Source organism: Tachypleus tridentatus, chromosome 6 (genome assembly GCF_004210375.1).
Source record: "Tachypleus tridentatus isolate NWPU-2018 chromosome 6, ASM421037v1, whole genome shotgun sequence".
NCBI classification, from domain to species: domain Eukaryota; kingdom Metazoa; phylum Arthropoda; class Merostomata; order Xiphosura; family Limulidae; genus Tachypleus; species Tachypleus tridentatus.
The window spans coordinates 84,745,189-84,759,087 of NC_134830.1; the positions used below are offsets into that span (position 1 = coordinate 84,745,189).

The following is a 13,899-nucleotide window of genomic DNA, read 5'->3' on the forward strand; positions in this document are numbered from 1 at the left end:
GCCCTTTTAGCCGTGGGGGCGTTATTATGTAACAATCAATTCCACTTTTCGTTGGTTAAAAAGTAGTCCAATAGTTGGGGGTGGGTGGTGATGACTAGATGCCATCCTCTAGTCTCATACTGCTAAATTAGGGACAGCTAGCGCAGATAGCCCTCGTGTAGCTTTGCGCGAAATTCAAAAACAAACAAACATTATCTGCATCACCCTCCAAAAAGATTCACAAATGAATCCACGACAAGAAAATACCCAACACTGGAATATAACAACACCTTAGCACAAACCAACAAAGAAAAAGCAGAAGCCTTCAAACATCAATTACAAAACACATACTGACACGGACATGAAGAACTATTACTACAATAAAATAAACAACCACGTAACAAATAACACAGAGTTGTATAAACCGCACTTTCCAGTTAGCATTATGAACAGCAACACTAATAATACATACTACGATACACAACTACTCACCAAAAAAATCAAACTAAATGAACTTGAACAAGCAATCAAACATTAAAAAAACAAAGCGCCGGGAAATGATGGAATACAAACAATTCTTCACAAAAATGGCACTCCAAAATTATTTGACCACCTATTCGCCATATTTAATTTATCTCTATACTCTGGATACATCCCAGTTTCTTGGAAGCAAGCTAATATTTTAATGTTCCACAATTCCACAAAGACGGAAAACCAGCCAATAAACCACACAGTTATCGACCGATCAGCCTGACCAGCTGTGTAGACAAAGTTCTTCAAAGAATAATAAGCAATAGACTCTCCACATTTTTGGAGATTAATTCAAAATTACCAGAAGAGCAAAACGGATTTAGAAAATATAGACAAACAACAGATCACTTAATTAAATTAACTGAAACAATAATAAACAGCTTTAATAAAAAAGAATGCACTGTCGCCCGCTTCCTTGAAATCGAGAAAGCATTCGACACTGTATGGCACAATGGTCTTCGGTTCCGTATGTATGAAATGGGACTACCACGTGAAATTATTCGCTGGTTATCCAACTTTTTGGAAAATAGGAAATGTAGAATAAACGTAGAGGAAACTTTCTCGGAGTTCTTCACTCCAGAAGCTGGAGTCCTTCAAGGAGGCGTGGTTAGTCCTATTCTCTTCATCATGTATGTAAATAATATGCCACTCAAAGACCCAAACCATGGATACGCCTCACAGTTCGCTGATGATGTAACAATTTGAAAAAGTGCCCCTACACCAGAAATAGCAGCCACTAACTTACAACCACAACTAAATAGTTTATGTGAAAAATATAGAATTAATATAAATACAGCAAAGACACAATTAGTAATATTTTCAAAATCAACGAAACATCAAAAAGTTCAACCTCAGATCTACATGAACGGAAAGTTTCTCCAAACTGCTACATCTGCAATTTTTTTAGGGTTAACATATGATTCGAAACTTACATGGATAAAACATGTAAATAACATAAAAACAAAAAATTGGCGAAGAATAAACTATGCTAGGAGTCTAACTGGTAAAAATTACGGAACAACACCAGAAAACATCATTAAAATATACAAGATATACATTAGACCTGTAATAGACTATGCAGCTCCTGCATGAATCAATCTAAGTGAAAACCAAATACATACCAAACTCCAAACATTACAGAATACACTTATTATATCAGCATACAGAGTACCTAAAACCACTTCCTCGAAGTTCATGTACAATTACTCAAATACACAAACAGACTTCTACATAGTACAATAAAATATTTTGATAAAAATTGGCGAAAAAATGAGTTGTTATGCGAACTAGACAGATATTGCATTTTTGATGAAGAGAGACCTGAACACCTCTCCCCGTTAAATTTGTACCTCAGATCATTAAGATAAAATCATTTAAAATAATAATAATAATAGTAATAGTTAAATAGAGCTAAAATAAAACAGGCCACCTACGTTTTAGACTTATTAAAAAAATAAAAAAAAATATGAAAGAACAATATAAATGGACATTGCTCTAGAATGGACCAGACTAAAGTTACCATATTATTCCAGCCATTCAGTATTTACTCGAAATATATTAAACAGGCCACTCCAACAAAGTAATGGAAGGAGGAAGAGGTCTAGTGTACCTGACCCTCCTGGGTATAGAAATATATATACCCAAACACCAGAGAGAGAGATCACCCTCCAAGGTTCCACTGTTCGCTTCCTTTTACAACTAACCTCCTCCCCACCCTTAAGAAAAGATGTTCCACCTTTATGGACTGCGGGTGTGTTCATGTGCGAGAGAAGTATCTCACTAATCGGTTAGAGTAACTACGAGTTGGTTTTCACAGGAGACGATTAACTTTCTTTTAATGATGCCTATCGCAGATTACTTCGGGTCTCGTTGCGCGTAAAACAACACATATTATTAATAAAACTACGTATATTGCAAAAAATAGTTGGACTTCTTTAAATATCTTTTAAAATAGTATTAAAGGTCACTGTATGTTTTAATGAGGAACGACTTCTGCCAACTTTCCGAACCATGTTTGTTTTTCGTTCAATACGTACGTCAGGCTTTCTTTGTATCATGTTCCTAAAAAATAGTAAATCAGAAGTGTATAATGAAGTAGCGCTATTTAAATAGCTCATAGTCACATTTCCTTGCGAGAAACAACAACTACATAAAAGAGAAGCTTAGGAAGATAATTTAGGTTCATTATGTTTTAGAAATGGTAACCGAAAAAAAGAAAACGTATTCTGCTTAAAATTGTATCGAAAAACTACTTTTTTGGGGTTTTGGCCCTATTGTTATATTGTTTAACTATTGTCGAGGCGTTCAGTAATATGACAAAATTCAAGAATCTCGTGCAAAACCTTAATTTTTGTGCTTAAAATGATAAAAAGCAAGATCTTTCGAAAGTAAACCAAAAAATGTAAAACGAAAACGCACACACAAACAATCTAGTGACATTCATCCATCGGATAAAAGTATGGGTATGATCGTAAAAGTACTTTAATTGTAATGTGATACGTTCGTGAGACAAACACTTTAGTTAATTAGCTGTTTAAGTTATTAACATGTTTAACAGGAATACCCCAGTGTTCAGCTATTTGTGAGTCATTTGTTAGAAATACCTAGACGTCAAAAAATGTATTCCAACCAGTCAGAATTCTATAAACAAAGTTCTAAAAAGAGAATAGCTTTATACTGATGTATAGTTTATTAGAATGTGCTTTAATTTGTTACTGAGATTTAAAACTAGCGAAGTATGAATATTGATTCATAACAATTATCTCTCCTATAAACCACTTTATCATGATAATTCACCACTCTACCGACTCGAACTTCTTTTCGTTGTCTTTGGACGAACAAACCACAAGTAAAAGGAATGTATACATAAAATGACCCGTTGTAATAAAAGTGGTTTTGCAAATTTCATGGTAATAATTATACAAAATCAATAAATATATTTGTATGTCAAATTCTTGGTTGTTCTGAAGAATAAATTAATTTACAACCAGATAATTTAATGACATTCAATTATTTTCTCGAGTAAATAAGGAATTAAATATGCTTTATTGTTATAAAAAATAAATACGATTCAATGTTCCTCTTTTATTTTCATGTTAAATTTAAATGTATCCAAAAACGTGTGTTAAGCACCTGATTTCTGGCTGATATAAATACGTTTCTTTTTGTTCAACTATAAAAAGGTGTACAACTGAGAATGCATAGCCAAAAATTGTGTATTTATCATCATGTTTAGTTTATTTTGGGAATCTGAACTACTAGGCAGTTTCAAGGAAGCTCGTACCGAGGGTGTTGAATTTATATGTAGAATTTGTAGGTTGGAAGTTGTTCTAACCAAATTTGAGGAATTAGATACAAAGAAATATAAACTGTGGGAAATGACGACAGGACCTCAAGAGGAGCTTAAGATTTTACTTACAATTAAGGAATCAGCTCAGCTTAACAAGAACTTTTAGGAAGTTAGAAAGGGTAGTATTAGGGTTAAGAGTAGTAAAAGTAATTGTAAAGACCCTATTGACCATCAAATTCAACCCTCTGGCTTATATACAAGAGTAACTATTGGAGGGAGGAAAAGGAATAGAAAAGGATATGAATTATGAACTTAAAGATGTTATAGTTATAAGTGATTCATTGCCACGACAAATGCATAGAATAGTCTATGGGGTAAACAAGGAGAAAAAAAGTTAGATTATGCTACCTTGAGGCACAGAAAGAAGACATAAATGCCAAAACAAGAGATATAATGAAGAGTACTGGCAATGATGCACTCTTTTTTTTATACGTAGGGGCTAACAACATAAGAAGTAAAAGAAGTTGATAAAAGCATTTAGATATATTAAAATATCAGTTCATCGATCGTACAAACTGTAGGTAGAAGCTTAAAAGCTGTATTTCAGCATTGAGATGTTATACTATCGATAAGTATTTTACTTCTTTTCTTCTGAGGAATAGAGCGATGAAATTTACATCTAACCCATTGTCGAAAAGGACACCATGTTATGAGTGGTCGTCGTGGTGATCCTTTGAGGTCGAGGATGATGGTCCTCTAAGTTCATACATGGGTTCACAGATGGTTAATGAAACCAATCCTTGCTACACAAGTCTTCTGGCAGTAAGGAAAGGGGGAAGGAGAGATTTCAGTCGTAGCTGACATTGTTTTCTCTTTTCTTGCTTCTCTTCAAAATATTGTCTTCTTGATGACTCAGAGAATTTTGCTCCCTGATGGATACGGGATCTTCAGGTGATTCAGTCGTGAACGAGTTACCAATTATTATCATCAATGTTGCAGCTTGAACCGCTTCTTCTGTCCTCCTTCCATTCGTTTCCCATTTTTCAGTTGGCCATACAGGAGTTGTTTCGGGAGTAGGCTTTCATCCATTCGGAGCATGTGGTCTGTCCATCGGAGGCGGCTCTTGATAATGGTGGCTTCAATGCTGCTGATCTTGGCTTCTTCGAAGATGCCGAGGTTGGTTCTGTATTCCTCCCATTTGATCTTCAAGATAATATGGAGGTACCTTTGGTGAAATCGTTCCAGCTGGTTCAGGTGTCGACGATATGTGACCCATGTTTCAGATCCGTACAGCAGTATGGAGATAACAACTGCCTTGTATACGAGCATCTTGGTGACTGTCCTTATGTCTCGATCCTGGATAACTCGTGTTCGGAGACGTCTAAAGGCAGTTCCTGCACATTTCAGATGATACTGGATTTTGTATTCGATGTCTGCCGAGGATAAAAGATGGCTTCCCAGATAACAAAAACTGCTGACGTTTTATAGGAACTGGTATTGTAGCTTGACAGCAGTAGATACAAGGTTAAACTTCGCAGGTGCTGGTTGATGGAAAATTTGGGTCTTGGTCAAGTTGATACAAAGTCCCATTTTTCTTAGGCAAAATCAAAGCGTTAAGGATGTCCTGAAGCCCTGTTCGCTGAGAGATGACACCTGATTGTATTCAGCATGCTGCAAGTCGATCACAGAGGTCAGTGATGTTCGGGTTCAAAAACTTTGTTAAACTTGGTGACGCCTGTGCGTAAGTTGATTTAACATGTAAATGATATTGCACACCAGCAGACATACGGTCTTGACAATCAACAAGTTGAGTTGAATGGCAAAAAAACCAAGACGATTGGAACTTGATGAACTGCTGCAGCTCTCGTCCGCTCTTCCTGTCGTTGGGGATTCCAGGTAACGTTGTGAGTAAATATTACAGTCATATAAATATTGTGCTAAAGATATCTTTTGAGTCACTTTTTATTTTGGAATTATACCACTAACAGGATATTTTTCTACCTATAATAAGTAAATTTTGATGAAAAAAATTCTAACGAGAATTCTATGAGAAGGCCTCATATTATATTGAAATGTTTATTGTGCGAGTGGTATATTGAAACGGTTTATACTTCTTCACTGACACAATATCTGTATAGGAAATTTATGGATATGCGTATGTGACCAAACGAATAAATTTTAGTGTATTATTTAGATATACAAAATATCCAACTATCTAAGAAATACATATGTAGAGCATTTTCGCCTTCCGTTTGCTACTTTGCACCGAGATATGCTTGTTTCGGAATTTATCAACTCTCGTTACTGATTTCGTAGAATACGCAAGATTTATATATATATATATATATATATGTATATTTATGTACAGTAAAATATACACTTGATGTCATATTTCTCTTATTAGAGGTTGTCTTTGAATCAGATTTTGTTTACATATCAAATTATTACGTTAAATTATCTTATCTGTATCATTTGGAGTTGGTTTCAAAATGGTATATCTTTATACAAAGTGCTTTTGTTTACAGCCTGCGCTATTCGAGAAATTGAGAATTTTTAACAGGACGTGAAAATAATCGTTAAATTTACTCCATAACGACACCTCGATCTTTATTAGTAAAGATAATGTAATGTGTAGAGATTTACACACTTACTGGTGAGAATAACTTTAATATAAAAATATAATTTCTACTGTTCGTACAAACCACAGGTCGAAATGAAACACGCATGTCAAGTACTTGGATATTAAATCTTTGGGCCTGGCATGGCCTAGCGCGTTAAGGCGTGCGCTTTGTAATCTGAGAGTCGCGGGTTCGCGCCCGAGTCGCGCCAAACATGCTCGCCCTCCCAGCCGTGGGGGCGTTATAATGTGACGGTCAATCCCACTTTTCGTTGTTAAAAGAGTAGCCCAAGAGTTGGCGGTGGGTGGTGATGACTAGCTGCCTTCCCTCTAGTCTTACACTGCTAAATTAGGGACGGCTAGCACAGATAGCCCTCGAGAAGCTTTGTGCGAAATTCCAAAGAAACAAAGAAACAATTAAATCTTTGCTAAATCAAAGACTATTTCTTCGCTACGAAATAGTGAAATGAGCGTTAATAATAGTAAAAAGAAAGATTATGTGAAATTTCATAAATTTCCAAGTTTGTGTGATTAGTTTTATTAGTTAACTTAATTAGGAAGTGTATAAAGAAACAAAAGTCTGCTGATAAGAAACCGTTTTGAAGCACAACACACAAAAGTATTTATCATAGTTTTTGTAATGACATGTTCTATAAACCACTTCGCTGTAACCCTGGCTTTACGAAAAGAACTACTTTCGCGGTGTATTTAATTTTATTTATAACTTCCGTTTTCATTAAGCACGTATAGCAGCAAACTTATGACGGAAATATAACGAAGGAGTTTAGGGTTTTATGAACATGAAAATCCATGGTTAAAACTGTGATTAACAATCGATTTTCCATATTAAGCTCTATTGTAATTGTAATTAATATATAAATATACGTAAATAATATTAATAAGTGGCTACTTCCCATAAATTTTCAGTACCTGTATTATGTACAATTTGTAACCAAAGTCTATCGTTTCTCTGCAATCTGATCTCTAGAACATGGTATGCATAAACTTGTTACGTATTATTCTTTAACCCGGATGAATTTTCTATTTATTATGCTACTTATTACTATTTGAAATAACCGGAAATATGAATTTCGAATTAGAAGTTAATTAAATGTTAAGATGTATAAAATCTATTGTATTTGCCAACAAGATTGATACATGCAATTTTATTTTTAATACAAATATATTTTAATACAAAAAATACAATTTATAACAGTAATCAACGGTTACAAATGATGGTTTATATACAATTCTGGAAACTTCCAGACATCACTGTTTCTTACATCCAGCCCAGAAATAAATATTTTTTATCGACGATTCAGGTGCACGACGAGCAAAATAATTCTGAGTTGATACTGTCATACATAGCTTAAGCTAGCTAGTTTGACTGGCTTCACACCCTTGCAAGTTAACATTTCCCGGCGAAAATATATAATGCCCTCGTGGTAGTACCAAATCCAATGTTGATTTACTGAAGTTGAACTGTTTGAAACATTAAAAATCTATAAATGTTGCTAGTCTATGTGCAGCCATGCGCGAGTAATCGCAAAAATAACAACAAACTGCAGTAGTAATAGTATTTGTTTACGTTTTTGTGTGCTTAATTTATTATTAGGAACCAACAAAGTCATAGACCTACAAGTAATTTAGTTTATAGATAAGTGTAGAAATGTTTTTTAAAACGCCTGAGAGACACTCGCTGGGTATTATTATACTACTGTGACAAGCACTGCAACTAATTTTATTGCTATATATAAGAAATGCTGGAATGCTAACTTAAAGAGGTAAGTTTTCAACTTACTTACCCCTAAATGGTGATACCTTATTTTCTTATTCTATTTTACAATTAATTTTTCATTTTATTCTTTTGTAGAGCAATCACCTTCCCACAACTGTCTGTGGGTAGTGAAGGATTATGTAGTTGTAGGACGTCATGGGCTTAAACACCCACATCTTGCTCTCCTAATTTCTATATCCATTATTACTCTTTTATTTCTTATGTCAGAGTGGCAAATGGCGGTTGAGACTGATAGATGGTGTATCCCCACTACAATGTGGGTCCTATTTTCTTAGTCACCTCCAAAACCTAGGGTCCATTTTATAATCCCACAATATAGGTCATAACCTGGCATCTTTTCAAGTAGTGAAACGTTTTTTTGTTTTGTTTTTTTTGGCTTGATTGTATATTGTGTTTGGCTGGAGATTCCACATACAGCCTAATAAAAGGTTAGTTCTAATAATTTAAAAACAAACAAAAAACTTAAGTTGTTAGTATGGTTTTTAATACACAGTACAGACTTCATACTTTACAATTTTAGGTGTAATGTTAGTATAATTTTATAAAACTTATAAACTACACCATAAAATAAAGCAGTAAAGTTCTGTGATGTTTAATGACTGAACTATTATACAGTCTTTATATTTGTATTCAATATTTCTGTAGATATAATTTCAAATTATATTTGTCCTATCACTAGTAACACAGATTGTAGATGCAAAACTCCCTACACAAGTAAAACTTTTTGTCACTTACAAATACATACCTTGGAATATGTAAAAGTTTATGACCAAACTTAAGTTAAAATTCAAACTCCACATAACTTTCCAATATTTTCACATGAAACATCATCACTATTCATTTCTTGAGAAGATTTTTCAGTAATACTTTATAGATGTAATATCACAAACTGATGACAAAAGTCCTGATTGCTGGAGAAAGTATTTTTACACAAAATTACAATGAGCAAAAATAAAACACACATTACAGTGTTCAGTCACAATGAAAGCTTCTTAATTACTTAAACAAACAACTTTCATTGTGTATTCTAAAGACAAATTATCTGCTCATACTAATTCCTCAACTTGAGTATGTCCTGTACTACAGGTATTGATGGCACAAGCACAGTCAAACAAGTTTTAATGTAATATTGTGTAGTAAGTAAACTTTTATAATCTAGTCTTCATTGGTGAGTCACAGAAACTCAAATGAATATCATGATAGATTATAATTGTAAGTTTACAACTAAAAAAGGTTAAATATCCAAAGTGTTGAGTATTTTTATTGATTATAATTGTAAGTTTCCAACTAAAGTTAAACATTCAAAGCACAGGGTGTTTGGAAAGTCAGTGTGCAGTTTTGTAATCATATTTTATTCAGTATATTTCAAGCCAGCAACTGATAGCAGTGTTTAGAAACAAAATAAGAAGGATCCAGGCCTGTATTGATGCCAACGGGGTCACTTTCAACATTGTTTATAATTGTCATTCATATTTATCTCCTGTATTCTATATTGAAACATGTCTGTGCACAGTGACTTTTCGAACACCCTGTATAATAATACAAAGCGTTGAGTATTTTACATTACAACATTTTTTATACACAAATTAGTGTGTCACATGCAACCACAACTGATATAAAAGAGTATAAAACTGATTTTTATTATGTATAACTGTCTTTTCTCTGTTGTAGAGGACCAGTATTTTGTAGAATACATTTTAGTTACATATGTATATACATTATTACTATCAACAAATACATCTTTAAATTTCAATTACTTGTCTTAAAACATAGAACAGTAAATAATGTAGAAAACAATGATCTTTTCTATTTACAGAATTTTTGTACTTACTTGCCACAGTATGTTAAGTCTTGTTGAATTTTGCAAATGAAATATATAAAGCAAAGTATTTTTTTTTAATGTTTTGTGCATGTATTTTGAAATAAAGAAAATAATAAATTACTATACCAAAACCTCAGAATTCCACTGTTATTTAGCAGTCTTACTAATGTATCTGTATTTGGGTCTAAAGAATATTTTTCAAATACCATTTTATCTTGCATTTCTCTGTGAGGTTACAGTGAAAAAGATAGGTTTACTCATGGTTATAAAACACTTCTTAGAGCAAAGTAAGTATATATACGTAAATAAGAATTTCCAAAGACAAAAGAGATGGATGTGACTAACTTTTGCTCTCTAAATATAATACCCAATTTGTAAATATTGGTAATTTGAGTTTCTATTAAAAAACTACACACTTTGTTGTTGGACATCAGAAACAAATAATTTAAGCTAAAGAAGCATGCAGTGTATCACATGACACAAAAAACCAATATTGAGGAATTTCTTTTAATATTAACATTTAGATTAATTAACTAACTACTGTAGGTCCAACAAGTATGAATTTTTTTATGTTTATAGTAATATCAGCCTGAGACAGGTTTAAGTCCAACAATCAGCCTTTTGTGAAAGAAAATTTTAAAAAAGTATTACTGCTGCAGCTTCATAACACATGAATAATGTTGTTATTCATTTGTTTATTCTCCTAATAAATTTGTGTTTCATATGGTTAACCTTGTTTTAAGATGCATGTATAAATTCTCAATATGATGCTGAACCAACCTAACCTAACATGTGAACCTGAGTAAACAGTATGGCTGTGATATATTTGTATCTGAAGCAGTTACAGTGATTTACAATAATCTTGTGTTCTTATTTCACTGTAATAATCTTTACTCTCTATTTTTTAAAACTTTTCCTGTACACAAAATTATGTAATCAGGGTTAGCTGAAAATAAGTAATGTGTTGAATTAAGAAATTTAAAATGTATTGTTGAATAAGTTTAATAAAGTTATTTTTTACAATAATTTATGACCTAATCAGTTTATTTTACATAAGTGTTTAATTAACAGGCATATAAATTTGTCTTTCTTTGATACCTATCAGTAACAATGGAATAAAACCTACTAATCTGAAAATCCCTGATTATAGTTCTCACAAAACTAAAGTGTTAGTTAAACTTAAAGTGGTAAACTGACTCTAGTTCTTGGATTTTACTTATTATTGAAATCATGTCATAATTAGTTGTAAGTGTGAATATCTATTGGCAGTGCTGTTTAGGAGAAGTTATGATTTGACAACCCTACAGATCCAGCTATGGTATACAGATGTCAGGATGTTTCTATACTATTTTTTGGAATGCATGTTCTGTATCAGAAATACATATATCTTTCTGACATTTGACCTTGTAATAAGATTGTTTGTACTATTCTGGGGCTTGAATATAGTTGGCTCACAAAATAAATAAACTATCTGAAACTGTCCATAAACAAATAAAAGAATGAAAGATAAAATTCTAGGGCCTACTTATCTTCTAATTCCACATTTGCTGCTAAAGTTTATAATATACTTTGATACTGTTCAAACAATTTTATAATCTCAAATCTATTCTAATAGCAAAAGGTCCAACAGTTATTTTACAATTCAGAAAATATTGTTTTACTTGGTTGTGACTGATAAACTGTGGTGTTCTATTTGCTGATATCAATTTATAAAGGATTTTACCTGATATCAAAAGGCAAGAGATATGGTTCCTAACTTTTAGTGCTTGCTTCATATTTCTGGAAGTTAATTTTATCATCACATATCAAATATCTTTGTCTAATAACAGTATTATTTCAAAAATGCACCTGTTTTAGAATTTGTTTAAACAAAAAGAAAATTCATGAAACATTTTACAGATTGGTTTCATAAAGTAAAGTTTTCCATTATAAAGGTTTATATGTAATTTCTTTACCAAAATATACTGGTAAAAATATGAAATATTGAATTTCGTTTCCTTATAAACACAAGTGTGAACACTCTGAAAACCAAGGTTTTCATGTGTTCAGGCTCCAAGCCCAACATCAACATAGATAGCTAGGGTAACATAAAGTACTGGATATGATATTTACATTTTACTCTGCTCTATTCCATATTAACAATTAAAAATGTTATGTACAGAAGACAGTAAAATAAATGGTAAAAAATAAAAGTAACATGTAGTTTCTTTATATGCATATTTTTCATAGCAAAAAAATCAAAGGCCAATATCATATATGTCAAATAAATACTGCCACTCTAGTCTGGGACACAGTACATATGGGGATGGACTATATTAGATACCATTTAGAATGGTGGTTTAAAGAGCCAATACAATTTTATAGCAATACCTCAATATGATTATTCAAACCAAATAAATTCCAAAGTGTACATATTTCCAGATAACTGTCAGCCCCCATGCCAAAACTTAATAACTAACAATATTTTCTAAAGATGTCCACCATATATTACACTACAAAATATTCATCCTTTTGTAAATTTTTCAATAGAAAGAAATCATGTCTCTTGAACGTTAAATAATACAAAACAGTCACCCTTCAAACGTATTTAGTAAAATTATACATTTTATTGAAACTGTCAATAAGAGTACTGTTCTTGAGATAAATATAAAACTATAATTGTGTTAACAGGGTAAGTCAGATTACCTAATGTAAACAGTTTCATTTTCAATGCTAGTTATAGATTTAACAGAAATACAAACTTTTAGTTCACTAAGACCTATTGTTTTAAAGTTTATCATTTTACTTTTGGTATTTTAATGTTTAATCATGTATTATATTTATACACAGACACATTCCTGCATAGGAGAAATATAGTTTAACATGGAAACAAAAGTTTTACTGAATAAAACAATGAGATTATAAAACTTCCTCAGAATTAGTGTTTTAGCTTATTTCTTTTGCCACAGCTTTTTATGTCTGTTGAACATTATACTTGTACAAAATGTTTCTTTCCAGGTTTAACTTTAAAAGATACTCACTTAATTTTTGGTATAATTTTTTCCATTCAGATAGCTGTGTGCATTAATAAATATAATGGATTCTTACTGGGTCTCCTCCTTTAATTTTGAAATCTATGTATTTTAAATATTCAGAAACATGGGATAATTCTGATTATAGCTGTAAATGAGTAAAATAAAATCTGTGAAAAATAATAAAGCTCAACTGAAATTCACGAGAAAAAAAACTTTAAACTACAAAGGTGGACACCTTAAGTCACAATACAACCACTCCTTCTATACATTTATCTTTCAAAATTTCTCCATATAACAACAGAAATTTCAAATGTATTGTTTTATTAGAAGTAGAAATACTACAGTAAAATCTTTTAAAATCAAAGTTCTTTGCCAGATTTTACAGAAGAATACTGTTACACAAGATATAGAGCATAAATTGAAATTAACACTTCACTAACTGGTTTGTGTATTTAACATGAACTTGTAGCCATCATGTAATTATGCACCATAGCACTGATGGTACCTAATGTGGCTTCATAACACTTGGCATACAATATACAAGTCCTTCGTGTGTGTGTGTGTATTTATATATATATATGTACATAAAATCAGAATTTTCAATTAAGGATTTTTATTAACATTTTCCCCTAAATATAAGGAGTAAGAGAGTTGACTGGTCCAAATGCAAAGTGATTTTCATGTTAAAATAAAATCTTTTCTTCATCTGAAGTTTTCCAAACTTCATTTGCATAATCTCTGAAATTTTCTAAATAAATATGAAATGATTGGCTTTCAGAAACATTTTTATTTGTTTCTGTTATTTTGTTTACCATAATGCTATACTGGGTTTGTGGCCTTAACTGACCT

The 13,899-nt window shown here is 32.1% G+C and overlaps 1 long non-coding RNA gene across 1 annotated transcript; it reads left to right on the top strand.

The window, feature by feature from the left end:
- The first annotated feature begins 7,100 nt into the window (after nucleotides 1–7,100).
- On the top strand, nucleotides 7,101–11,062 carry LOC143252941 (uncharacterized). The gene is made up of 2 exons (XR_013029257.1): nucleotides 7,101–7,229; nucleotides 8,290–11,062. It is a non-coding gene; the product is annotated as an uncharacterized LOC143252941 (long non-coding RNA).
- Nucleotides 11,063–13,899: the final 2,837 nt, after the last annotated feature.